The sequence below is a fragment of the Lithobates pipiens genome, unplaced genomic scaffold (genome assembly GCF_037356315.1).
Source record: "Lithobates pipiens isolate NorthernLeopardFrog02 unplaced genomic scaffold, aLitPip1_a1.2 Scaffold_18, whole genome shotgun sequence".
Lineage (NCBI taxonomy): Eukaryota > Metazoa > Chordata > Amphibia > Anura > Ranidae > Lithobates > Lithobates pipiens.
Window position 1 is genome coordinate 263,984,971 of NW_027507758.1, and position 25,029 is coordinate 264,009,999.

General features: G+C 41.6%; 1 protein-coding gene across 6 annotated transcripts in view; it reads right to left on the reverse strand.

The window, feature by feature from the left end:
- The window catches only part of LAMA2 (laminin subunit alpha 2), a 1,237,914-nt gene that overhangs the window by 932,234 nt on the left and 280,651 nt on the right, over positions 1–25,029 (reverse strand). The gene's annotated exons all lie outside the window — the stretch shown is intronic.

The following is a 25,029-nucleotide window of genomic DNA, read 5'->3' on the forward strand; positions in this document are numbered from 1 at the left end:
CCTTCCATTGATCAGCATGGCATTGGCGGTATATTATTGGCTAGAGTGGAGTATTTAACTCCTCATCATGAGAGCAGGTTTGTTTTTTGTCAGTCACTTTTTGGACAACTTTACACAAATCTCTCCTACATAGTTCACAGGTAATTTTGTTGGTAGTCCCTTTTATTTTTATTTTTGCTTTTTACCTCCACTTACGTTACAACCCTTCAACATTGTTTATTTTTCCACCACTCAGGCACTGCACACCATATGTCACTTCAGACAAACCATATGTTCCCTCATTACATGGGACACACACATATTTACATACCACATCATTTCCTACCCCTCACTGACTATTTTATCTGATTACACATAGTCCTTCCCTCATTAGACATCCAAAATAAATTTTTACACAAAAAAATATATACTTGACATTTATTTTTTATACTTCTTTGTAGATGTATGGGATGACCAACCCCACATCTCCATGGATTGTCTAGCAGGAACTGGTTTTCTAGTCATATATTTTTCCTCATAAATCCCACGTCTGCTTCCTGATGCTCTGCCTTTATGTGCTGCCTGGATTAAGATCTGGACCCAACCTCAGTTACTGTTGCCACATTTGAACCTCATGTCTAGCCTGTAAGTACGGGGACGTTACACCATTTCCCCTTAATAATTTTGTATTCCCATACATAGTTTGACATAGTGCTGATATTTTATATCTTATACTCTTTAGACACCCTGGCAGCATCTGTGCCTAATGAGGGGTAATTAACCATGAAACGCATCGAGCTATGGATGCCATACCAATGTGTTTTCTATTTAGAGTAACATCTAGATACATGTCCCAATATGTCTGACCTTTGTTCTACTAGATACTTAATTTTATGTTATCAACAAATTATGTTTTCATACTAAATATGTGCTAGCCACCACTAAGTATTGTGTCCTTGCATTCATGTGTATTTTTATGATGTGTGATATATATGAAATTTATATTATATTCATGTGTACGTCTGTACCATTTTTGACCTTTCATGGTTACATGCAATAAAATTGGCTTCATTCAAAGTCCCAAATCCTTTCTTGTTTTTTTTTCAAATTAGGGATGGCGTTAACATTGACTTATACATCATAGACCTCATTTAAAGTCCCGCTCTTCTCCTCTGTTTTTCCTAACTGATGCTTTTGGGGGACTAGTGACATTATTACAGTGATCAGTGCTAAAATATAGGCTGTTACTCTACTTCAGGAGCATAATATAATAATACAATACATATAGTAAAAATACCCTATAGATGGCCCTCACCACCTAGCATACAGACAATGCACTATAATAATTACATGGGTAATCATATACCAATGCAAACATATTTTCAAAACATGAATAAACTGCTGTATTGATGTAACAAAAGGTGGGGGGCATGTCCAATCCCTAGTGGGATGCGGATGGGGAAAAAAAGCAGACAGAGATTTTAACCATTCTCAACTTCATCCAAAGAAAAGTGTTTTGGATATACTTGTACATGAATTTTGCATTATATTTTGTTAACTATTAATAATGCTTTAGATATGTATTATTTATTTATTTTGGACCATTAAGGAACTTATTTCTACTAGATAGAGCAAGTTGCTTTTCTAGTAGTTATGTCTGTAAATTAACTTCATACATTGATTATTGTAAATAATAATGTATAGATTATAATGTAAATAGTAATGTACAGTATCATGTAGTTTCAGGCTTCTAGGATAGATTGGTAAAGGCGTGCAATAAAATGTTTAAAATTTTACTGAGAATCAATTTTAGTGAAGGTGTCAATTCTTGTGAACAAATCTGTAACATTTCTTTATAGGTAGAAATCTTTAATTAATTTTCAATTAATATTTACTGAGTTTTACAATGACCAATTACTTCGTAATAGTAAAGTCAATTATTTACATGTTTTTTTGCTAATCCATGATCCTGCATTTCCATACTTTGTACTAATGCAATCAAACAAAATACCACTTTATATTAATATTTATTTGGAATCTACTATACATGAATCATAAATGAATACAACTTAAAGTGATTTTGAACTTAAAGTGTCCATCAGCAAAATTAACCTCAACAAATATTGTAATAAGAACACATCTTCTATTCATGAGACACAAGACTTAATAAATTGCAAAATATATAAAACACAAATCTGATATTAGAGGTAACACAATTATTGCAACCTTTCGTTTTAAAGTAAATGTGTTATTATTAGTAGTCACTATATCACAATATGCCCAGCTGGGTGTGGTTGAACGGCTGTGCACCATACAGGGTGAGCAGAAACATAATAGTTCATTAATAGGCTGAAGACAGAGATACATACATTTTAATTGTTTTATCGCCTTGATCAAGGCACAAGAAATAAAGCCCAAGTGTAATCCAGTATATCTCAGTTCTTGTGGGGTTTGTCGGGCCCACTTCAAAGATGTACATCAAAACAAAGCATGCTAAAGACTTTTCTTTGACATGGTAAGTATCATCTCAGCTCCTGCCTTTTATTCAAGGAACGTTTGAAGTGACACAAAGTTATTTACATTTAATTCAGTCAGAGAGTGCGCTACATTTGCTTTTTACATGTCTCTTTCAACAGCTAAAGTTGAAAAAAACAGGATAAAATGTTAAAATATTCCTTCTGGTAGTGTTGTGAAAGAGAAATGATAAACAGTTTTCTATTTCTAGGGTACATGCAAAGATTTTATTATAGTCATTGACTAAATCTGTGAGAACTTTAGCAACATAATAATTCTGCCTTTAGCATTATATATCAATTTAAAGGATAAAATAAAGAAAGCAGTTAATTCAAATTTAAAATGCTTAGAGGAAACCTAAACTGACAAAAATATTAAAGCTGCCATTGAATGATGACTTCTTTTGAAAAATGGTATGTGCCTGGCTTTCTCTGGTTTATCACAAACATGTAGCATGTATAGCATGTAAAATCAGAATCCATAACTCACATCCTTGTTCCAGGTAAGTGGCTTAAGGCCCGTACATACGGTACGAAAATTTGAATTAAGATTTTGTCTGTTGAACAATCTGCAGATTTTCGCATCCTTAGTAGGCTGCTTTCAAAAGCCGATTTCGTTTTTTTTTTTTCGTATGACAAAAGCTGGATCTGAGACTATAAAAATTTTGTCGGATGTGAACTTAACGTCCGATTTTTGTTTAATAAGTACAGTTTTCATATGAAAAAAAACGTAAGAGCAAGACTACGCATGCTCAGTAACAAAAGAATACATACAAAACTATTCAACACATTACGTCACTTCTGAAGTTGTATTCTGTCGCACAAGAATTTGTTTATGGTATTTGTTTATGTCCTTTGTATGTATTCCAAACATCAGTCAGATCATTTACCCTAGGCGATGGTGTCCATCAGTGTAACCTATCAGTGCCCATAAGTGCCCACCAGTGCAACCCATGAGTGCCCATCAGTGTCGTCTATCAATGCCCATCACTGCTGCATATCAGTGCCACCCATCAGTGCCGCCTACCAGTGCCCATCAGTGCCGCCTATCAGTGCCCATCGTCAGTGCCCATCAGTGCCACCTCATTGGTGCAGACTTATCAGTGCCCATTAGTGAAGGAGAAAACATACTTATTTACAACATTTTATAACAGAAACAAAAGAAAAACTTTTTTTTTTCAAAATTTTAGGTCTTTTTTTATTTGTTTAGCAAAAAATTTAAAATGCGGAGGTGATCAAAAAACACCAAAAGAAAGCTCTATTTGTGTGAAAATTGGCTTGGGCAGGAAGGGGGTGTAAGTGCCTGGTACTGAGGTGGTTAACTGAACGACCCGAAGTTAGTGGTTGATTGGCTACTATGCACAGCTGCATCAGATTTTGCACTCTACAATTTTGGTAAAGCAATCCCATAGTGTTTAGGCCTGTAGGTGTGTGGTACCACCTGGCCAACAATTTGTTTTAAATCTTTAAGGACCCTTTCACACTGGGGCAGGGGTAGCATTGGCAGTAAGACGGCGCTATTTTTAGCGGCGCTTTACTGATGTTTTACTGGCGCTATTCGGCCGCTAGCAGGACAGTTTTAACCCCACCCACAAAGGGGCAGTTTTAAAACTGCCCACAAAGCGCCGCTGCAACAGCGCTTTGCCAGCGGTATAGCCATGCTGCCCCATTGAATTCAATAGTGGTATAAACCATTCCTTCACCGCTCCAAAGATGCTGCTTGCAGGAGTTTTTTTAACATCCTGCAAGTGATGCCCCTGCAAGTGATCCCCCTCTGGATTTCATACTGAAGACACAGTAGCGACTGTTTCAGGGCTGTTTCTGGGCACTTTGCAGGTGCTATGTTTAGCTATTTTTAGCGTTGTATCGCCTGCAAAGCACCCCAGTGTGAAAGGGGCCTAAAAGGAAAAATGAACAAAGCATACCCTCACAAAAAGTGTACTTGCCTCAATTCACTTAAATGTCAGATTAAACACAGCTCTCTGTTTTGTGCTGTGCAGTATGTGATGTCTCTGCCATCTGGAAGCTGAGGAATACCATCTGATCTGTGTACGTATGTCATGCCCCCTAATTATAAAGCCACGTTGGTTAAAGTTGTAGTGACCTTTGAGAAAGTTCTAAATAATGGTAATATTCAAAGATTATTAGATAGATTTATGCCACATAGAGCATTTTTCAAGGATACCCATGAATTTGTAATTGTATTTGTGGTGTTGCCAGGAGTAGTTACCCTGATCAATTGCAAGAGATCTATTGATTTCTCCCTAAGTTTGGCCTGGCTACACTTTCTCTTCTACCGCCAGGTGGCTGGGTATTTGGCGGTACTAGATATGAGAAGGGCAACCCAAGGTCAGGTAATGGGTATATGGGATATCTCAGCCAATGGGCAGGGGTTTTCTTGAATCCTTTGGCCTGCTTATATATTTGAGTGAGGTCAGGTGATCTTGTTCTGCACCACCTAGGCAGCTGTCTGGGTGGACATGTGTCATACACCCCGGGATGCTAAGTTGGAGGTTGGGCCTATCCTGGGGGCATCCGGTTGCCAGGCTGTGTGAAGGCCTATCCAGAAGTAAGATGGCAGCGCAGGGTTGCGATTGCGGCTTGCAGTCCAACCAGAAGTGATAGTTCTGCCAGCCGGAGAACATGTCATGGATGGAGGTAGAAGGGAAGTGGCCGCCACTATGGGACCAAGTACCTTTACCAGGGACCACAGTGAGTAACTGAAACAAGTACCAGAGCAGCATTCTCACAGAATGAACACAGTGGAAAATCTGGAAACTTCATGCAGTGATCAAGGGACCCATCTAATGGAGGGAACGTTTGCAGAGCAGCCTTGTGAGTCAAGCCAGGGACCAAGCCGGTTAGCAGGAGTAAAGCTTGAGAAGTACAGTATCTTGAGTGCCAAGCTAGGGACCCAGCAGGGAAGCGTGGGTGATGCTTGAGGGAAAGCTTTAAGGAGATCCAGGGATTCAGTCAGTGATACAGAGGGTCCAGTGAGAGACCAGGAGCTCAAGGGGCTGAAGAACAGCAAGTAGAAGTTGTAGTGAAGCAAAGAGGACTGTAAAGATTTGTGTTAGGAACTGTTAAAGACTGTTGCCATAGGAGACAGCAATCCTGCAGTGCAGATGTGGTGCCTTGCTGGGGGCCTTTCCCTGTACGGCTGTCCTCCTATTAAAGTCATTATGTCTGCCAATTGAAATTGCAACTGCTTAAGGGGGTCCTGGCCCTAACCCTTTTTCCCTCTAAAAATATGAAAAGGACTGTTAGAAGAAATAAAACCTCTTTTACATCCAAGAAGTGTCTGGTGCCCAATAACTCCATTCACCTTGCATCCACTATGCCTCAAAACACCACACCTAAAGTGCACCTGCCTATTGAAATCAATGGGCATTGAGGGCAAAGCGCCACTGCAGCGATGCTTTTAACCCTTTTTCGGCCATTAGCAGGGGTTAAAAGCTCCCCGCGCGAAAAGCGATGCAAAAGCAACGGTAAAGCGCTGTTAAAAAATAACAGTGCTTTACCGCCGATGCCTACCCACCCCAGTGTGAACATGCCCTTAGTGATAAAGGTCTAAGATTATATAATTGATTCTTGAACAGGATTCTTTGGGGATGAAATCATACTACTGTGTAGTCCTTCTCTCGCAGGTAAAATATACCCATATATCTGATAAGTGTAGCTTATGTAATCTTTCTTTAGGGATCAGGAGGGGCAGAAGTCTTCTTTCCCTTACATAAAATTGAAGTGGTAAACAGGAAACAATGCATACAAGTAAGACCTGTTTTGGCTGCACACAAACTACTATGTTGTTGTCCTAAACACAGAAAGATTTGTTTTTAAATAGCAATACATTATATCTGATAAATAGTACATAAGGTCTGCTGCTTTGCTGGTTATCTAGACATAGGAAGCCAAAATGACCCTTTGAAAATTAGTAGCATTCACTAAGTACTCTTACACAAATTTGCAATATTAAACATGTCATAATATGCTTAAGACCTGGTTGGGCTTCAATAATGCAATTTTTTTTAATTTTTTTGGTCTTTTGAAAATATGCACTGAAATATAATCCTGTTTTTTATAATAGAATGTCCAGTGAATAATACCAGCAATGATATGAAAGAGGTTGGACACAATTAAATAGAAAAAATGTGTATAAGTTCAGGTCACTCCTGGACAAAAAATATTTTTTTGAATTACCTAGTTCACATTATGGGTTTTCTAAAGAGAGGGTACAGCACAATTGTTTTGCCCTTCTCTCTGATTGAAACGTCATGGAGAACCATCTGTAAACAGTGTGTGGAGAGACGGATCACTGCTCTCACTCATTTAAGTATTTTTAAATTACACTCATTTTTTAACAATGCAGGTAAGACTAGCCTAGCAAACATGTGAAAAAGAGACCAGAGCTCGACCTGCTGGCTAAATATGTAAGTATGAAATACTGATATGCAATATTTTACATGATTAAACAATGTATGCTGTATATGGTAATACTTTAGTAATATTTTATAATGCAATGAAGACTGTTTACATGATTTTAATGCAGTAGTCTATTAACCCAAGAAGATTACATAATTCCTATTTTTCTTCTTTTGAAGGCAGAAAGGAACACAAATAAGTGTTTCTAAAATTGTCTTATCTTTTTCTGAACTCCCAATCTTTGGATTACTTTATTATGTAATCACCCCTCTCTCCCCATGAGTCTACAAAAACAATTATTTGTTAATACAGTAAATTCAGCCAGATGGAAATCTAATGTTGATTGATTCTAAAGAAATAATTTGCAAATATGTCATATGTTTCCATATGTTCCATGTGTCCATATGTTCATATATACAGTATTTTATTGAAACATATAGCAGGAATAGTGCATAAACAAATTCTGCGCATTAGATAAATAATTTGTGTCTGTAGCTCTATTTCCTCACTAAAGGCCCATACACAAGATCGGACTTTTTGACAACAAACATGCAAATTAGCTGTTTTAAGGCAACATCTGACCGTGTGTACGCTCCATCGGACAAACTTTTTCGGTTTTCATCTGACTTTTGTTGGCTATGCGAACGGACAAACTTTCCGGTAACAAAAGTCCAATGGAGGAAAGTCCGATCATGTGTACAGAAAACCATAGGACTTTTGCACAAAGTACAAACACCCATGCTCAAAAGATCAGACAACAATACAGAAGTTGACCAAAGGTGGCGGTAAAGAGCAGAAAAACCACGTGATTTGGTGAAAGTTGGCTGAAAAAGTCATGCCGTGTGTATGCAATACAAGTTCACGGCCGACGCCCTTTATACAAGACCCACGGGAAAGTTTGTACAAAGTCTGATCGTGTGTATGAGGCTTTAGACAGTCAGAAGTAAAAACCTCACAAAGGATCCAAGCTATCCCTACTCTGCTAATTGTTTTGCTATCTCTGTCCCTTTTGGAGATATTTCCTGCTAGTTCCTGTCCACCAAGTCTCCCTGCCAGCTCCAGGACATTAAGTGACGTCAATTCTCCTCAGAAAAGACACAGACAACAAATACCTGACATAAGTGGATTCTCTATTCAGAATAACATAATAGAACATATCTATGTATATTTTAGCAAAAGTGTGCCCCTTTTCAAGTGGGCAAGGTCAGGGATATTACAAACAAATAATCTAAAAGGTAAATTAGTTTGTAATATGAAAACTTGAAATAAGGTTTTTTTTTCTTATTCCTATCGTTCTTACTATTGTTGCCTATTTACTGATGTAGTTTGTTGTTATTAGGTGTATTTTATATGTTAGGGACAAATGATCAAAAGATTAAGTTGCAATTTTACTGCTGAACTAGCTTTTATTTCTTGAACTTGTTTAAGATACCTCAAGACAGCACAAATAAGCAAAAATAAAAAATAAGGCTGGTCATACATTATGCTAATTTTCTTTAGATTTGTCAAAACCATATAACAATACCTTAAATTTGTATGCAATCAGACAGGCTACATAGTTGAAGGTAAATCCAAAGAAAATGTAATTTATTTTTTATTTTTTTATAATGTATGGCCAGCTTAGCCACTTGCCACTTGCCAACCGTCCACAGTATGAACAGTTCCAAATACCAGTCAATATTGGCACAGAACCTTCAGACTTCTGCTATTTTTTCTTGCATTTTAGTGTAAATATGAGATCTGAGGTCTTTTTGACCCCAGATCTCATATTTAAGAGGTCCTGTCATGCCTTTTTTCTATTACAAGGGATGTTTACATTAATTGTAATAGGAATAAAAGTGTCACAATTTTTTATTTAAAAGAACAGTGTAAAAAAAAAAAATTAAAGGTAAAATAAACTCAATTTTTTTTTAAACGCACCCCCATCCCAACGAGCTTCCGTGCAGAAGCGAGTACATACATTAGTAACGCCGCATACGGAAACAGTGTTCAAACCACACATGTGAGGTATCACCATGATTGGTAGAGCAAGAACAATAATTCTAGCCCTAAACTTCCTCTGTAACTCAAAACATGCAACCTGTAGAATTTGTTTAGAATTTTTAAATGTTGCCTGTGGAGATTTTTAGGGGAAAAGTTTGTTGCCATTCCACGAGCAGGAGCAATTTTTTGAAGCGTGACATGTTGGGTATCAATTTACTCAGCGTAACATTATCTTTCACAATATAAAAGAAATGGGCTAACTTTACAAAAAAAGTGCGCTTGTAAGACCGCTGCACAAATACAGCATGACAGAAAGTATTGCAACGGCCGCCATTTTATTCTCTAGGGTGTTAGGAAAAAAAAAGTATAATGTTTCGGGGTGCTAAGTAATTTTCTAGCAAAAAAACAGTTTTTAACTTGTAAACAACAAATCTCAGAAAGATGCACGGTTAGTGATACTAAAGATTTTTTTTTTTTAAATAACAAACATGTCATACTTACCTCCATACTTTACCTCACTGTGAGTGACCCCGAATATCCTCTTCTGGGGTCCCTCGGCTGGTCTCTTGCTGCTCCTCCCTGCATTAGATAACCCCCTAGGAAAAGCGCTCTTCCGAGGGGGTTACCTTGCGGGCGCACTCCCAGGTCATTCATTCAGTGTCCATAGAAGCCGAATGTATGACTCGGCCCCGCCCTCCAGTGCCCAGGTCTTTGGATTTGATTGACAGCAGCGGGAGCCAATGGCTGCACTGCTATCCATCTACCTTATCTCAGTGGAGAGAAGGATGGTGAGTTCCCGCTGAAGAAGATGAAGGGGCTCAAGTTAGTAAAACGGGGGGAGTGGGGGGTGCATTAAGGTGAAAAAACACAAACCTTTACAATCCCTTTAAGTGGTTAAGCACATTCAAACGCATGTTAAATTGGAGTCAGTGCACACCTGCCATTGTTTAAAGTGCCTCTGATTAACCTCAAATACAGCTCAGCTGTTCTAGTAGGTCTTTCCTGACATTTTCTTAGTCGCACCCTACAGCAAAATCTATGGTCTGCAGAGAGCTTCCAAAGCATCAGAGGGATCTCATTGTTAAAAGGTATTAGTCTGGAGAAGGATGTAAAAGAATTTCAAAGGCATTAGATAGACTGTACCATAGAACACAGTGAAGACAGTCATCATCAAGTGGAGAAAATATGGCACAAAATATAACTGGACGTCCCTCCAAAATTGTTGAAAAGACGAGAAGAAAACTGGTCATTGAGGCTGTCAAGAGGCCTACAGCAACATTAAAGCAGCTTCAAGAATATCTGGCAATTCCTGTTTGTGTGGTTAATGTGACAACATTCTCCCATATTCTGCAAGACGGAAGCCTTTGCTTACAAAGAAAAACATCCAAAGCCGGCTAAATTTTGCAAACACATCTGAAGTCTGCCAAAAGCATGTGGGAAAATGTGTTATGGTTTGATGAAACCAAGGTTGAACTTTTTGGCAATAATTCCAAAAGATATGTTTGACGAAAAAACAACACAGTACATCACCAAAAGAACACCATACCCACAGTGAAGCATGGTGATGGCAGCATCATGCTTTGGGGCTGTTTTTCTTTGGCTGGAACAGGGGCCTTGGTCAAGGTAGAGGGAATTATGAACAGTTCAAAATTCCAGCCAATATTGGCACAGAACCTTCAGACTTCTGCTACAAAGCTGAAGAAGGAAGAGGAACTGTCAGCCCTTCTTTCTCTGAGCTGGCCTTGGTCACATCTCTAGAGTTGTTACATGCAGAAGAGAGACTATACATTCTTCCCCAACCCACATCAACTGTACTCCTGCATAGATCTTTTCCTGGTACCACACTACTTACTTGCGCTGGTATGCAAAGTGTCAATAGCAAATATAACATGGTCAGATCATGATCCAGTGACACTCCAGATCTCCCTGTCAGGCTCGGCTCCCTCCCCGGAGTGGCGATGGCGTCTGAGTGAAAGTTTGCTGCAGATCCCTGAAATTCAGGAGGATGTAGCAAAATAATTGGAAGCATATTTCTGGATGAACGACACCCTGGGGAGTGACCTGAGCATGATATGGGAGGCAGATAAGGTAATAATGAGAGGAGTTTTGATCAAACATGGTTCACGATTAAAGAAACCGCGAGAGGCACAGATAGTAAAACTGGCAGGAGATTCCGGAGTCACAACATAAGAAAGTACAGACATCGCTGGCACATCTGAGGAGACAAATGACTGATCTCCTTCGGTATAAAGCGAAAGCAGCAATACAGGTAGGAAGGAAAGTAATTTACGAATTACATGACAAAGGCATTCAATGTAATTGGCCGTGCTGCCGCTCTCCCTCTGGATGCACTTGGTGAATTTTGGTAATTCCAAAGGAAGGGAAAGATCCTGTGGAGTGCAATTTCATTGTTGAATGTCGACTTAAAGCTCTTCACCAAACTTCTCTCATCTTCAGCCGCTATTGAACCAATTGTTACATCTGGGCCAGGTTGGGTTTATCCCCACTCGTGAAGCCAGGGATAATACCATTAAGGTTCTCAACCTGGTCTATGCCAATAAAACAAAAACTCCCTCCATTTTTTTGAGCACCTACACAGAAAAAGCGTTCGATAGGGTAAGTTGGCGTTTTATGTTTGAGGTGCTGAGACATATGGGATTGGGAGAGCATATGCTACGATGGATTGCCGGGGTGTATACCTGTCCTCAGGCCCTGGTTAAAGTAAATGGGGTATATTCGGAGCTGATTAAAATCTCAAATGGAAAGTGCCAGGGTTGCCCACTTTCCCCGATATTGTTTTCCCTATGTTTAGAACCATTACTGAATAAAATTAGGCAAAACCCAGACATCCAGGGACTTCAAATAGGGGACCGTAATTATAAAATTTCAGCTTACACAGATGACCTGCTGTTTTCCCTGTCTAGTCCACACATTTTATTGCCGAATCTGATGAAAGAAGTTGAAGGATATGGAGTATTAGCGAACATAAAAATTAATTATGCAAAATTGGGGGGGGGGTGGGCGTGGCTCTCCCCCTGCTTGTATTTATATATATATTTTGCTTGTAAAGGTAAAGGACAGTGCAGAAAGCTAAAAATTGGCCTGGGCAGGAAGGGGGTGAAAGTGCCCAGTAATAAAGTTGTTAAGGAAATTGTACAATCAGATTGTATAATGTATGGTCAGGAGTTCCACCCAAAAGGGGAAGTTCCACTTGTTTGTACCCTCCCTCCTCCACTGTCACTTTTTTTTGGGGGGGGGGGGGAGTGGGTACCTGGTTTTGACAGGTACCCACTCCTACTTCTGGCTCTGGATAGAACACATTTGGGATAAATTAGAGTGGGGACTGTGAGCCAGGCTTTCTCTTCCAATATCAAGGAATAATGGTCAGACATTCCCATTGACACACTCCTAAATCTTGTGGACAGCCTTACAAGAAGAGTTGAAGCTGTTATAAGTGCAAAGGGTGGGCCAACTCTATATTTAACCATTCGGACTAAGACTGGGATGCCATTAAAGTTCATGTGCGTGTAATGGCAGGCGTCCAATGACAATATAGTGTATATATATTTCCTGGACTTTCTCATGTCAACCTATTATAGGGAATGTGCCCCTCTGATGTCTCCATGACCACCCATGACTATCCCATAAATTTGGCCTGATTCAACCATCAAGATTTCAAGTTTTTTTCCCCAGCCCAGGTTCAGCCTCCCCTGGGTGGAAGACCCCCCGTTTTAAGTTGCATGGCTGATATATGGTGGGTGTCCTGAGTGCTCAGGCAACTTGTACTTTTAAATATAAACATAAATTGTTACACAGGAAGGAAGACAAGAAGTGGTTTACCTCCTCTTTGTATGCTGTCTCTATCCCTTGTTTTCAGCTCTATTAGCATGCTGGCACTTGCAGACTGCTGGCTTCAGCATGATGGGGCAGGAGCAGCAGGGATAGACTAGTTGGCAGCTGATTGAGATCTCTGCTGCCTCACTGGATGCTGAGGGAATTAGGAAGCAGCAGTTGGCCATGGCTTCCTGGTTGCTAGACAGTGGGCGGGGATCTTTAAGCATAACTCAGCTGTTGTGTGGTAAGAGACTTTTAAATTCATCTTCCTCTTTTGCTCTAAGCTGTCAATTTTCTTGGCGCTAACACAGAATGCTTCGGTATCCAAATCTCAGCCTGTCTGCTCCACAGTACAACTGTCCCTGTGAACATTCTTGGGCATCTTCGTGTTCTGTCCTGCATTCTTCTTTCTGCTGAGTGTCCTTATTTTCTTTCTATGTATCTTGCTCATTTAGTGCCATCATGAGTTCCCCCACGCCACCAGCCAGAGCACTAAAGCAAGCTTCTGAAAAGTAAGTCTTTTTTATTTTCCTGTCTCCTTCCCAGGCACAGCCTTTATGTATTTGCATCTGTATGCAAGATATATTGTATATTAGATCCATATACATGGAGGCAATTTTTTGCATGGGTGAGGAGACTAAAAGAGAGTATGCTGTCTTGGATAGGAAGACGCATAGAATAATAAATAATTCTTGGTACATTCGAGTGTGCCCTCTCTGGTTGCACACACAAGTAAAGTGGGTGTGAAGGCCAGCTGCAAGTCAAGATCCTCTTACAGATGCAAGACACATTATCATGGAGTAGATTCAGACTCCACCTCTGGGGATGAGTCTCCTTCATTTTCGCAGAAAAAAAATGTGTGGTGGGCTTTTGCAGTTCCCGCTCTGCCAAATTAGTTAATAGGTGCTTCCTGCTTTAAAGAAGAAGGATGAAGAAACTAGGCAGAGTCGCAAGAAGTTAAATCATATTAAAGAGGCAATAGCATATGGTATGAGGAAGCTTTCAAAAGGTGCTCCTAAAACTTTGAGAACATATTTATCTGAAGAAATTGTCCCCTGTGCCTGCATCACAGAGCGGACTAAATTCAGATAGTCACTTCTCGAGTGCAAGTCCGACACCCGAAACAAACTTGTTTGATGTTGCACAGTTTGCGCAATTTGATAATGCGGTCAAGCAAGCAATTGATTAAGAAGCATAGGAAGTCTATCCTCTAAGAAAACAAATTAAATAGTATCCTGATCTAAAAAAAGGAGCTTTTATCTTTACCTCTAATTTTTGAAATACAGGAATAGATTGAGGAGGGTGGGCTAAACCTGGTCAGAAGTTAACATACAAAAAGGGAGCTTAAGCTATCCCCTTTCAAGACAAAAGACTCGGACCTTTGGGATATACTTCCCAAAGTTGATGCATCACTGCAGAAACTTTCTCAGCATGTTCCACTAGAAGACTCAGTGTCAGTCAGAGATCCCATGGATAGGAAAATTGATAAAGACCTCAAGAGAAACTTTACGCTGGCAGGGGAAAATTGTAGACCAGCAGTTGCTTTAACACCCACGGTGAACGCTCTAAGGGTTTGGTTGACCACATCTCAGAAGAAAGACAGTTGTTTGTGGAAATACATTCAGATTCAGAATTCAGATTTAGAATACTTTATCAATCCCAAAGGGAAATTATTGCAACACATGCCACACTCAACAAAGACAACACAAGATCACAACAATGAACAGAGCAAGATACAAAGACACAACAAAATTTCCAATTAACAGCTATTAGCACCAAAATAAAACAAATTAATACTACACTCCAATAAACCATCCATACAATTAAAATACAACATAGAATAAATAACATAGATTATAAAATAACAGCAAATCAATCTACTAAAATCCAAATAATGCACCAATTTCTCTAGCATTACCCCAAATAATAATTAACATAATACCAACATACTATAAACACTGCATACAAATCCAGATCGTAAAACCATATTTAAAGCTTCACCAAAAGCCCTTACAGAGAAGAATTATATAACTTAATGGCCACAGGCAAAAATGATTTCCTGTGTTGCTCTGTGGTGCATCATAATTGTAACAATCTGTCACTGATGGTACTCCATAGACTGACCAGTGGAGTGGGTTGGAAGAGTTGTCCAAGATTGAACATATCTTTTTTTTTTTTCAAAATATTTTTATTGGGATTTTCAAAAGCATGAACATACATTTTCCATTATAGAAAGAAGGCAAGAGAAATCATATACAGTGGTGTGAAAAAGTGTTTGCCCCCTTCCTCATTTCCTGTTCCTTTGCATGTTTGTCACACTTAAGTGTTTCGGAACATCAAACCAATTTAAACAATAGTCAAGGACAACACAAGTAAACACAAAATGCAATTTGTAAATGAAGGTGTTTATCATTAAAAGGTGAAAAAAAATCCAAACCATCATGGCCCTGTGTGAAAAAGTGATTGCCCCCTAAACCTAATAACTGGTTGGGCCACCCTTAGCAGCAACAACTGCAACCAAGCGTTTGCGATAACGTGCAATGAGGCTTTTACAGCGTCCTGGAGGAATTTTTTCCCACTCATCTTTGCAGAATTGTCCTAATTCAGTTACATTAGAGGGTTTTCTAGCATGAACGGCCTTTTTAAGGTCATACCACAACATCTCAATAGGATTCAGGTCAGGACTTTGGCTAGGCCACTCCAAAGTCTTCATTTTGTTTTTCTTCAGCCATTCGGTGGTGGACTTGCTGGTGAGTTTAGGATCATTGTCCTGCTGCAGAACCCAAGTTCGTTTCAGCTTGAGTACACGAACAGATGGTCGGACATTCTCCTTTCAGGATCTCTTGGTAGACAGCAGAATTCATAGTTCCTTTTATCACGGCAAGTCTTCCAGGTCCTGAAGCAGCAAAACAGCCCCAGACCATCACACTACCACCACCATATTTTACTATTGGTATAATGTTCTTTTTATGAAATGCAGTGTTCCTTCTACGCCAGATATACTTGGACACACACCTTCCAAAGAGTTCCACTTTTGTCTCATCGGTCCACAGAATGTTGTCCCAAAAGTCTTGGGGATCATCAAGATGTGTTGTGGAGAAATTGAGACGAGCTTTGATGTTCTTTTTGCTCAGCAGTGGTTTTCTCCTTGGAACTCTGCCATGCAGGCCATTTTTGCCCAGTCTTTTCCTGATGGTGGAGGCATGAACGCTGACCTTAACTGAGGCAAGTGAGGCCTGCAGTTCCTTGGACGTTGTTGTGGGGTCTTTTGTGACCTCTTGGATGAGTCGTCGCTGCGCTCTTGGGGTAATTTTGGGCGGCCGGCCAATCCTGGGAAGGTTCACCACTGTTCCATGTCTTCGCCATTTGTGGATAATGGCTCTCACTGTGGTTCGCTGGATTCCCAAAGCTTTGGAAATGGCTTTATAACCCTTTTCAGACTGATAGATCTCAATTACTTTCTTTCTCAATTGTTCCTGAATTTCTTTGGGTCTCGGCATGATGTGTAGCTTTTAAGGATCTTCTGGTGGACCTTACTGTGTCAAGCAGCTCCTATATAAGTGATGCCTTGATTGTGAACAGGTGTGGCAATAATCAGGCCTGGGTGTGGCTAGAGAAATTGAACTCAGGTGTGGACAACCACAGTTATAGTATGTTTTAACAAGGGGGGCAATCACTTTTTCCCACAGGGCCATGATGGTTTGGATTTTTTTTCACCTTTAATAATAAACACCTTCATTTACAAATTGCATTTTGTGTTTACTTGTGTTGTCCTTGACTATTGTTTAAATTGGTTTGATGTTCCGAAACACTTAAGTGTGACAAACATGCAAAGGAACAGGAAATGAGGAAGGGGGCAAACACTTTTTCACACCACTGTACAGTAATACAAAGTGTGGTTATCAAGTTGGACCATACAATAATAGAAAAAGAAGGTACACCATATATGCATCCACTCTATTTCAGGTTCGACATCTATGCTCTTTCCAAGACATTGTATTAACCACTTTCAGACCGGACCATTTTGCTGGTCAATGACCAGAGGTCTTTTTACAATTTGGCACTGCAATGCTTTAACTGGTAATTGCGCGGTCATGCAATGTTGTACCCAAACAAAATTTGTGTCCTTTTCTTCCCACAAATAGAGCTTTCTTTTGATGGTATTTGATTGCCTCTGCCATTTTTATTTTTTGCGATATAAATGTAAAAAGACCGCAAATTTTGAAAAAAAATGATATTTTCTACTTTTTGTTATTAGAAAAATCCAATAAACTCAATTTTAGTCATACATTTAGGCCAAAATGTATTCAGCCACATGTCTTTGGTAAAAAAAAGTCAATAACTGTATATTTATTGGTTTGCGCAAAAGTTGTCACATCTACAAACTAAGGTACATTTTCTGGAATTTACGCAGCTTTTGGTTTATGACTGCCTATCTCATTTCTTGAGGTGCTAAAATGGCAGGGCAGTACAAAACCCCCCCAAATGACCCCATTTTGGAAAGTAGACCCCCTAAGGAAATTGATAAGTGGCATGTTGAGCCCATTGAATATTTTATTTTTTTGCCTCAAGCGATTGAATAATGACAATTTTTTTTTTTTTTACACACAAAGTTGTCACTAAATGATATATTGCTCACACATGCTATGGGCATATGTGAAATGACACCCCAAAATAAATTCTGCTGCTTCTCCTGAGTATGGGGATACCACATATGTGGGACTTTTTGGGAGCCTAGCCGCGTACGGGGCCCCGAAAACCAAGCACCGCCTTCAGGCTTTCTAAGGGCGTAAATTTTTGATTTCACTACCTATTACAGTTTTGAAGGCCATAAAATGCCAAGATGGCACAAAACCCCCACAAATGACCCCATTTTAGAAAGTAGACACCCCAAGCTATTTGCTGAGAGGCATGTTGAGTCCATGGAATATTTTATATTTTGCCACAAGTTGCGGGAAAATTACAAACTTTTATTTTTTATTTTATTTTTTCACAAAGTTGTCACTAAATGATATATTGCTCACGCATGCCATGGGCATATGTGAAATGACACCCCAAAATAAATTTTGCTGCTTCTCCTGAGTACGGGGATACCACATATGTGGGACTTTTTGGGAGCCTAGCCGCGTACGGGGCCCCGAAAACCAAGCACCGCCTTCAGGCTTTCTAAGGGCGTTACAGTTTTGAAGGCCATAAAATGCCAAGATGGCACAAACCCCCCCCAAATGACCCCATTTTGGAAAGTAGACACCCCTAAATTTAGGGGTACACTAGTGAGACTAGGTAATAAATGGCGGGTGCCCTGAAACTATAAAAAAATAACTAACCAACCAGCGTCACCTGTAACAGTTATATGGTGATCACTGGTGAAAGGGTTAACTAGGGGGCAATCAGGGGGCTTTATGCGGTAGTATATGGGGGTCCCTGGCACTATAAAAAGCTGCGGCGAACCTAAATACCTACCTGCCTAACTAGCGTCACCTGTGACACTAATACAGCGATCAGAAAAACGATCGCTTATTAGGCTGGGTTCACACTGGAGCGATGCGGGAACGCCACGAATCCGCGGCGGGTTCCCGCATCGCATGCCTCCCAGCGGCAGTTCACACTGCCCTATGCGAACTGCTGGGAGTGTCAGTGAAATGTTAATGACACCCCCAGATCAGTTCGCATATCGCAGTGCGATCTGCAAATTTGGATCGCATGGTGTGAACACCCATGCGATCCGATTCTGCTGCGGACCAAAAAAAGGGTCCCGTGCGAGTTTGCGGCGGGTGCGGCGGGTGCGACGCGAATTCAGCCATACTATCTGTATGGCTGAACTCGAATCGCACAGAGATCGGATGTGATTTGCACTGCAGTGCGGTGCGAATCACATCCGTTCTCATAAACCGCTGCAATGTGAACCCAGCCTTAGTGACACTGGCGACGGGGGGTGATCACGGGGTTAAACCTTTATTGGGGGGGTTAGGGGGGTACCTTAGAACTAAAGGGGGCTAACCCTAACTGCCCTAACAGTTATTACAGTCACAAATGACACCCGCCGGGTGATCAGGGGGTTAAACCTTTATTAGGTAATAAATGGCGGGTGCCCCGAAACTATAAAAAAATAACTAACCAACCAGCGTCACCTGTAACAGTTATATGGTGATCACTGGTGAAAGGGTTAACTAGGGGGCAATCAGGGGGCTTTATGCGGTAGTATATGGGGGTCCCTGGCGCTATAAAAAGCTGCGGCAAACCTAAATACCTACCTGCTTAACTAGCGTCACCTGTGACACTAATACAGCGATCAGAAAAACGATCGCTTATTAGGCTGGGTTCACACTGGAGTGATGCGGGAACGCCACGAATCCGCGGCGGGTTCCCGCATCGCATGCCTCCCGGCGGCAGTTCACACTGCCCTATGCGAACTGCTGGGAGTGTCAGTGAAATGTTAATGACACCCCCAGATCAGTTCGCATATCGCAGTGCGATCTGCAAACTCGGATCACATGGTGTGAACACCCATGCGATCCGATTCTGCTGCGGACCAAAAAAAGGGTCCCGTGCGAATTTGCGGCGGGTGCGGCGAATGGCTGAACTCGAATCGCACAGAGATCGGATGTGATTTGTACTGCGGTGCGGTGCGAATCACATCCGTTCTCATAAACCACTGCAATGTGAACCCAGCCTTAGTGACACTGGTGACGGGGGGTGATCACGGGGTTAAACCTTTATTGGGGGGGTTAGGGGGGTACATTAGAACTAAAGGGGGCTAACCCTAACTGCCCTAACAGTTATTACAGTCACAAATGACACCAATGCAAAAAAAAAATGCAATTGGTGTCACTGTGACTGGGGGGGCAGGGGTAATTGGGGGGTGATCGGGGGGTAAAGGGGGGGTGTGAGTGTGCCTGGCATGTTCTACTGTGAAGTGTCGTGTTGGTGCAACTCACCGATCCTCTCTCCTCGGTGCCGGAACAAAAAATACCGACACGGAGGAGAGATTACATCACTTCCTCTCCTGTGTTTACATTACAGGAGAGGAAGTGATGCAATGCTTCACTCCCATTCGTCAGGAGCGATCGCGAGGGGGTGGCCATGAATGAATGGCCGCCCCCTCATCCCGGATCGCTCCTGCACGGATACCGACCGCCGCTGGCACCGGGGGGGGCCCGATCGGGCCCCCCACCCGCGGGAAGGCAGGGACGTACATGTACGCCCATATGCCTGCCCGTGCCATTCTGTCGACGTACATCGTCGTGCGGCGGTCGGCAAGTGGTTAAATGTTATTACATCAAGATAGTCTTCAACAGCATACCATCACTTGAGTTAGAGGGATACCAAGAAGAAAGAGGAGTAAGGAAAAAGGGAAAAGGAAAGTGGGTCAGGTGGTAACTATCAAGCTGGTTCATGCTGTAAATTACCTGGAGTGAAAGAAAATAATAAAAAAAAAAAAGGGAAGTAACTAATCCACAGATGGGAGAAACAAAAATGCGAAAAGAAGAAAGGAGGGAAGGGAGGATATAGGTAGGAGGGTTCTAGAGAGTGAGATGGACCTAGATTACCAAATCTGCTGTAGCTATTGAGGTTTATTGGTGGAATTGAGCTTTCCACGCTTTCCACACATTAGCTCGTGCCATACCATTATTTAACCTTTGAAGCAATTGGGTTTCAAATATACAGTTGGTTTTAACAATTACAATTACTTCTGAGAGATTCGGTACTTCAGCAGACTTCCATTTTTTAGTAATTAGTGATCTAGCAGCTAGTAGAATGTGTGTAACAATCGTACGATATTGGGGAGGGAAGAGCTCTATTCCCAGGTTAAGTAGGCCCAACCCAGGCTCAGAGGATGATATGATACCCGTTATGGAGGAGATCAGTCTGAATATACTATTCCAGAAACTGGTCAAGTGTCTACAGGACCAAAATATGTGTTTAAGGGTGCCTACACCTCCACAACCCCTCCAGCACAGATTAGAGTGCCCATCAGAAAATTTAGACAGCCGGTATGGCGTGAGGTACCATCTAAGGGTTATTTTTTGGTGTAGCTCCCAATGATTTACGCATTTGGAGGCTTTGTAAATTGAGTTGACAGCTAACTGCCATTGTTTTGATGTGTAAGATTTCCCCAGATCTCCTTCCCACTTCAAATATGGGGAGGATTTAATAAACACGTTCTTGTGTTGGAGGAGGCCATAGAAGAGAGAGACACCCCTTACCTTTGCGTTTTTACTCGTATAGAATTTCCAAACATCTTGGTTCAGGTATATAAGGGGCACTGGTAGTGAACGCAGGAAATGGGATATTTGACCAAACCTATAGATCTCACTCTGCCCAAGACCGTATTCAGTTTGGAGTACCTTGAAATCTTTAATCTGTCCCCCAGCAAACATGTCAGATATTAGGGTGATGCCCTTGAGTTGCCAGCTTCGGAGATTGAGGTTAGGAATTGCCCTAGTGAGCAGCTCAATCCCCAGGGGGACCGCTATCATCTCCAGCTCCAGCGTGTCAGGCCGCGGGAGGCCCCCCCATGCCCAAAGAGAAGCTTGTAGTGTAAGAGGTAGTTGTCTTAAGGGGAAGGGACTCCAGCGGTCAAGCCACAAGAGAGCAGGGAGGTCTTTTGTTGTAGACATGCATTGTTCGATGTCACGCCAAGGGGAAGATGACTGCACATCCAACCAAGTCTTAAGTTGAGTGAGCAGGCTCGCCCTAAAGAAATCTTGTAACTCAATGTGGCCCATACCTCCCGCCCTCCTATTTTTAATTAGGAGAGTTTTTGAGCACCTTGGTTTTTGTGCACGCCATATGTAACTGTGCAGAAGGGTGTTGAGCGACTTAAGATGAGTGGCTTTAATTGGTATGGGAAGGGTGCGAAATACATAAAGAATCTGCGGGAGCAGGAGCATTTTAAAAGAGGCTAGGCGTCCCGACCAAGTCAATTCGGTTTTAGCGATACGCTTAGTCTCTGAGGTTAATTTTTGGAGTAGGATGGAATAGTTTATATCTGCTAGTTTGCTAGGGTCTGACGTTATCTGAAGTCCTAAGTAAGTTATGCTATCTGATTTCCACGAGTATGGGTAGAGTGTTTGCAATTTAGAATGGAGCTCCTGTGGGACAGCAAGAGGGAGTATAAGAGATTTAGAAGCATTAACTTTATAGTAAGAAATTTTACTAAATTGATCTAATAGAGATTGGGTATGTTGTAAAGACGTTACTGGGGAAGTGAGAAATGAAATGACATCGTCTGCGAAGAGGTTTATTTTATGTTGTTTATCTTGGAAGGAAAATCCCTGTATGTCCGGGTGAGCCCTGATCCTCTCAGCCAAGGGTTTCATTAGCAAATTAAAGATAGAGGGGGATAGGGGGCACCCTTGTCTTGTACCGTTAGTTATATCGAAGGACTCGGAGAGAATATTAGATGTATATACCTTTGCTGAAGGAGTTGAGTATAGGGACCAAGATTGAACATATCTTGAACAACATTTTCCTCTCCAACACTGTTGTTAAAGTCTCCAGCTCCAATCCAACAACATCACTGGCCTTGCAAATCAGTTTGCTGAGCGTGTTGGTGTCAGCCACCCTAACCCTGCTTCTCCAGCATGCCGCAAAGCGTTGACTACCACTGACTCATAAAACATCTTCAGCATTGTTTGGCAGATGTAATGTTCCACAACCCCTCCAGCACAGATTAGAGTGCCCATCAGAAAATTTAGACAGCCAGTATGGCGTGAGGTACCATCTAAGGGTTATTTTTTGGTGTAGCTCCCAATGATTTACGCATTTGGAGGCTTTGTAAATTGAGTTGACAGCTAACTGCCATTGTTTTGATGTGTAAGATTTCCCCAGATCTCCTTCCCACTTCAAATATGGGGAGGATTTAATAAACACGTTCTTGTGTTGGAGGAGGCCATAGAAGAGAGAGACACCCCTTACCTTTGCGTTTTTACTCGTATAGAATTTCCAAACATCTTGGTTCAGGTATATAAGGGGCACTGGTAGTGAACGCAGGAAATGGGATATTTGACCAAACCTATAGATCTCACTCTGCCCAAGACCGTATTCAGTTTGGAGTACCTTGAAATCTTGAATCTGTCCCCCAGCAAACATGTCAGATATTAGGGTGATGCCCTTGAGTTGCCAGCTTCGGAGATTGAGGTTAGGAATCGCCCTAGTGAGCAGCTCAATCCCCAGGGGGACCGCTATCATCTCCAGCTCCAGCGTGTCAGGCCGCGGGAGGCCCCCCCATGCCCAAAGAGAAGCTTGTAGTGTAAGAGGTAGTTGTCTTAAGGGGAAGGGACTCCAGCGGTCAAGCCACAAGAGAGCAGGGAGGTCTTTTGTTGTAGACATGCATTGTTCGATGTCACGCCAAGGGGAAGATGACTGCACATCCAACCAAGTCTTAAGTTGAGTGAGCAGGCTCGCCCTAAAGAAATCTTGTAACTCAATGTGGCCCATACCTCCCGCCCTCCTATTTTTAATTAGGAGAGTTTTTGAGCACCTTGGTTTTTGTGCACGCCATATGTAACTGTGCAGAAGGGTGTTGAGCGACTTAAGATGAGTGGCTTTAAGTGGTATGGGAAGGGTGCGAAATACATAAAGAATCTGCGGGAGCAGGAGCATTTTAAAAGAGGCTAGGCGTCCCGACCAAGTCAATTCGGTTTTAGCGATACGCTTAGTCTCTGAGGTTAATTTTTGGAGTAGGATGGAATAGTTTATATCTGCTAGTTTGCTAGGGTCTGACGTTATCTGAAGTCCTAAGTAAGTTATGCTATCTGATTTCCACGAGTATGGGTAGAGTGTTTGCAATTTAGAATGGAGCTCCTGTGGGACAGCAAGAGGGAGTATAAGAGATTTAGAAGCATTAACTTTATAGTAAGAAATTTTACTAAATTGATCTAATAGAGATTGGGTATGTTGTAAAGACGTTACTGGGGAAGTGAGAAATGAAATGACATCGTCTGCGAAGAGGTTTATTTTATGTTGTTTATCTTGGAAGGAAAATCCCTGTATGTCCGGGTGAGCCCTGATCCTCTCAGCCAAGGGTTTCATTAGCAAATTAAAGATAGAGGGGGATAGGGGGCACCCTTGTCTTGTACCGTTAGTTATATCGAAGGACTCGGAGAGAATATTAGATGTATATACCTTTGCTGAAGGAGTTGAGTATAGGGACCAAGATTGAACATATCTTGAACAACATTTTCCTCTCCAACACTGTTGTTAAAGTCTCCAGCTCCAATCCAACAACATCACTGGCCTTGCAAATCAGTTTGCTGAGCGTGTTGGTGTCAGCCACCCTAACCCTGCTTCTCCAGCATGCCGCAAAGCGTTGACTACCACTGACTCATAAAACATCTTCAGCATTGTTTGGCAGATGTAATGTTCCACAACCCCTCCAGCACAGATTAGAGTGCCCATCAGAAAATTTAGACAGCCAGTATGGCGTGAGGTACCATCTAAGGGTTATTTTTTGGTGTAGCTCCCAATGATTTACGCATTTGGAGGCTTTGTAAATTGAGTTGACAGCTAACTGCCATTGTTTTGATGTGTAAGATTTCCCCAGATCTCCTTCCCACTTCAAATATGGGGAGGATTTAATAAACACGTTCTTGTGTTGGAGGAGGCCATAGAAGAGAGAGACACCCCTTACCTTTGCGTTTTTACTCGTATAGAATTTCCAAACATCTTGGTTCAGGTATATAAGGGGCACTGGTAGTGAACGCAGGAAATGGGATATTTGACCAAACCTATAGATCTCACTCTGCCCAAGACCGTATTCAGTTTGGAGTACCTTGAAATCTTGAATCTGTCCCCCAGCAAACATGTCAGATATTAGGGTGATGCCCTTGAGTTGCCAGCTTCGGAGATTGAGGTTAGGAATCGCCCTAGTGAGCAGCTCAATCCCCAGGGGGACCGCTATCATCTCCAGCTCCAGCGTGTCAGGCCGCGGGAGGCCCCCCCATGCCCAAAGAGAAGCTTGTAGTGTAAGAGGTAGTTGTCTTAAGGGGAAGGGACTCCAGCGGTCAAGCCACAAGAGAGCAGGGAGGTCTTTTGTTGTAGACATGCATTGTTCGATGTCACGCCAAGGGGAAGATGACTGCACATCCAACCAAGTCTTAAGTTGAGTGAGCAGGCTCGCCCTAAAGAAATCTTGTAACTCAATGTGGCCCATACCTCCCGCCCTCCTATTTTTAATTAGGAGAGTTTTTGAGCACCTTGGTTTTTGTGCACGCCATATGTAACTGTGCAGAAGGGTGTTGAGCGACTTAAGATGAGTGGCTTTAAGTGGTATGGGAAGGGTGCGAAATACATA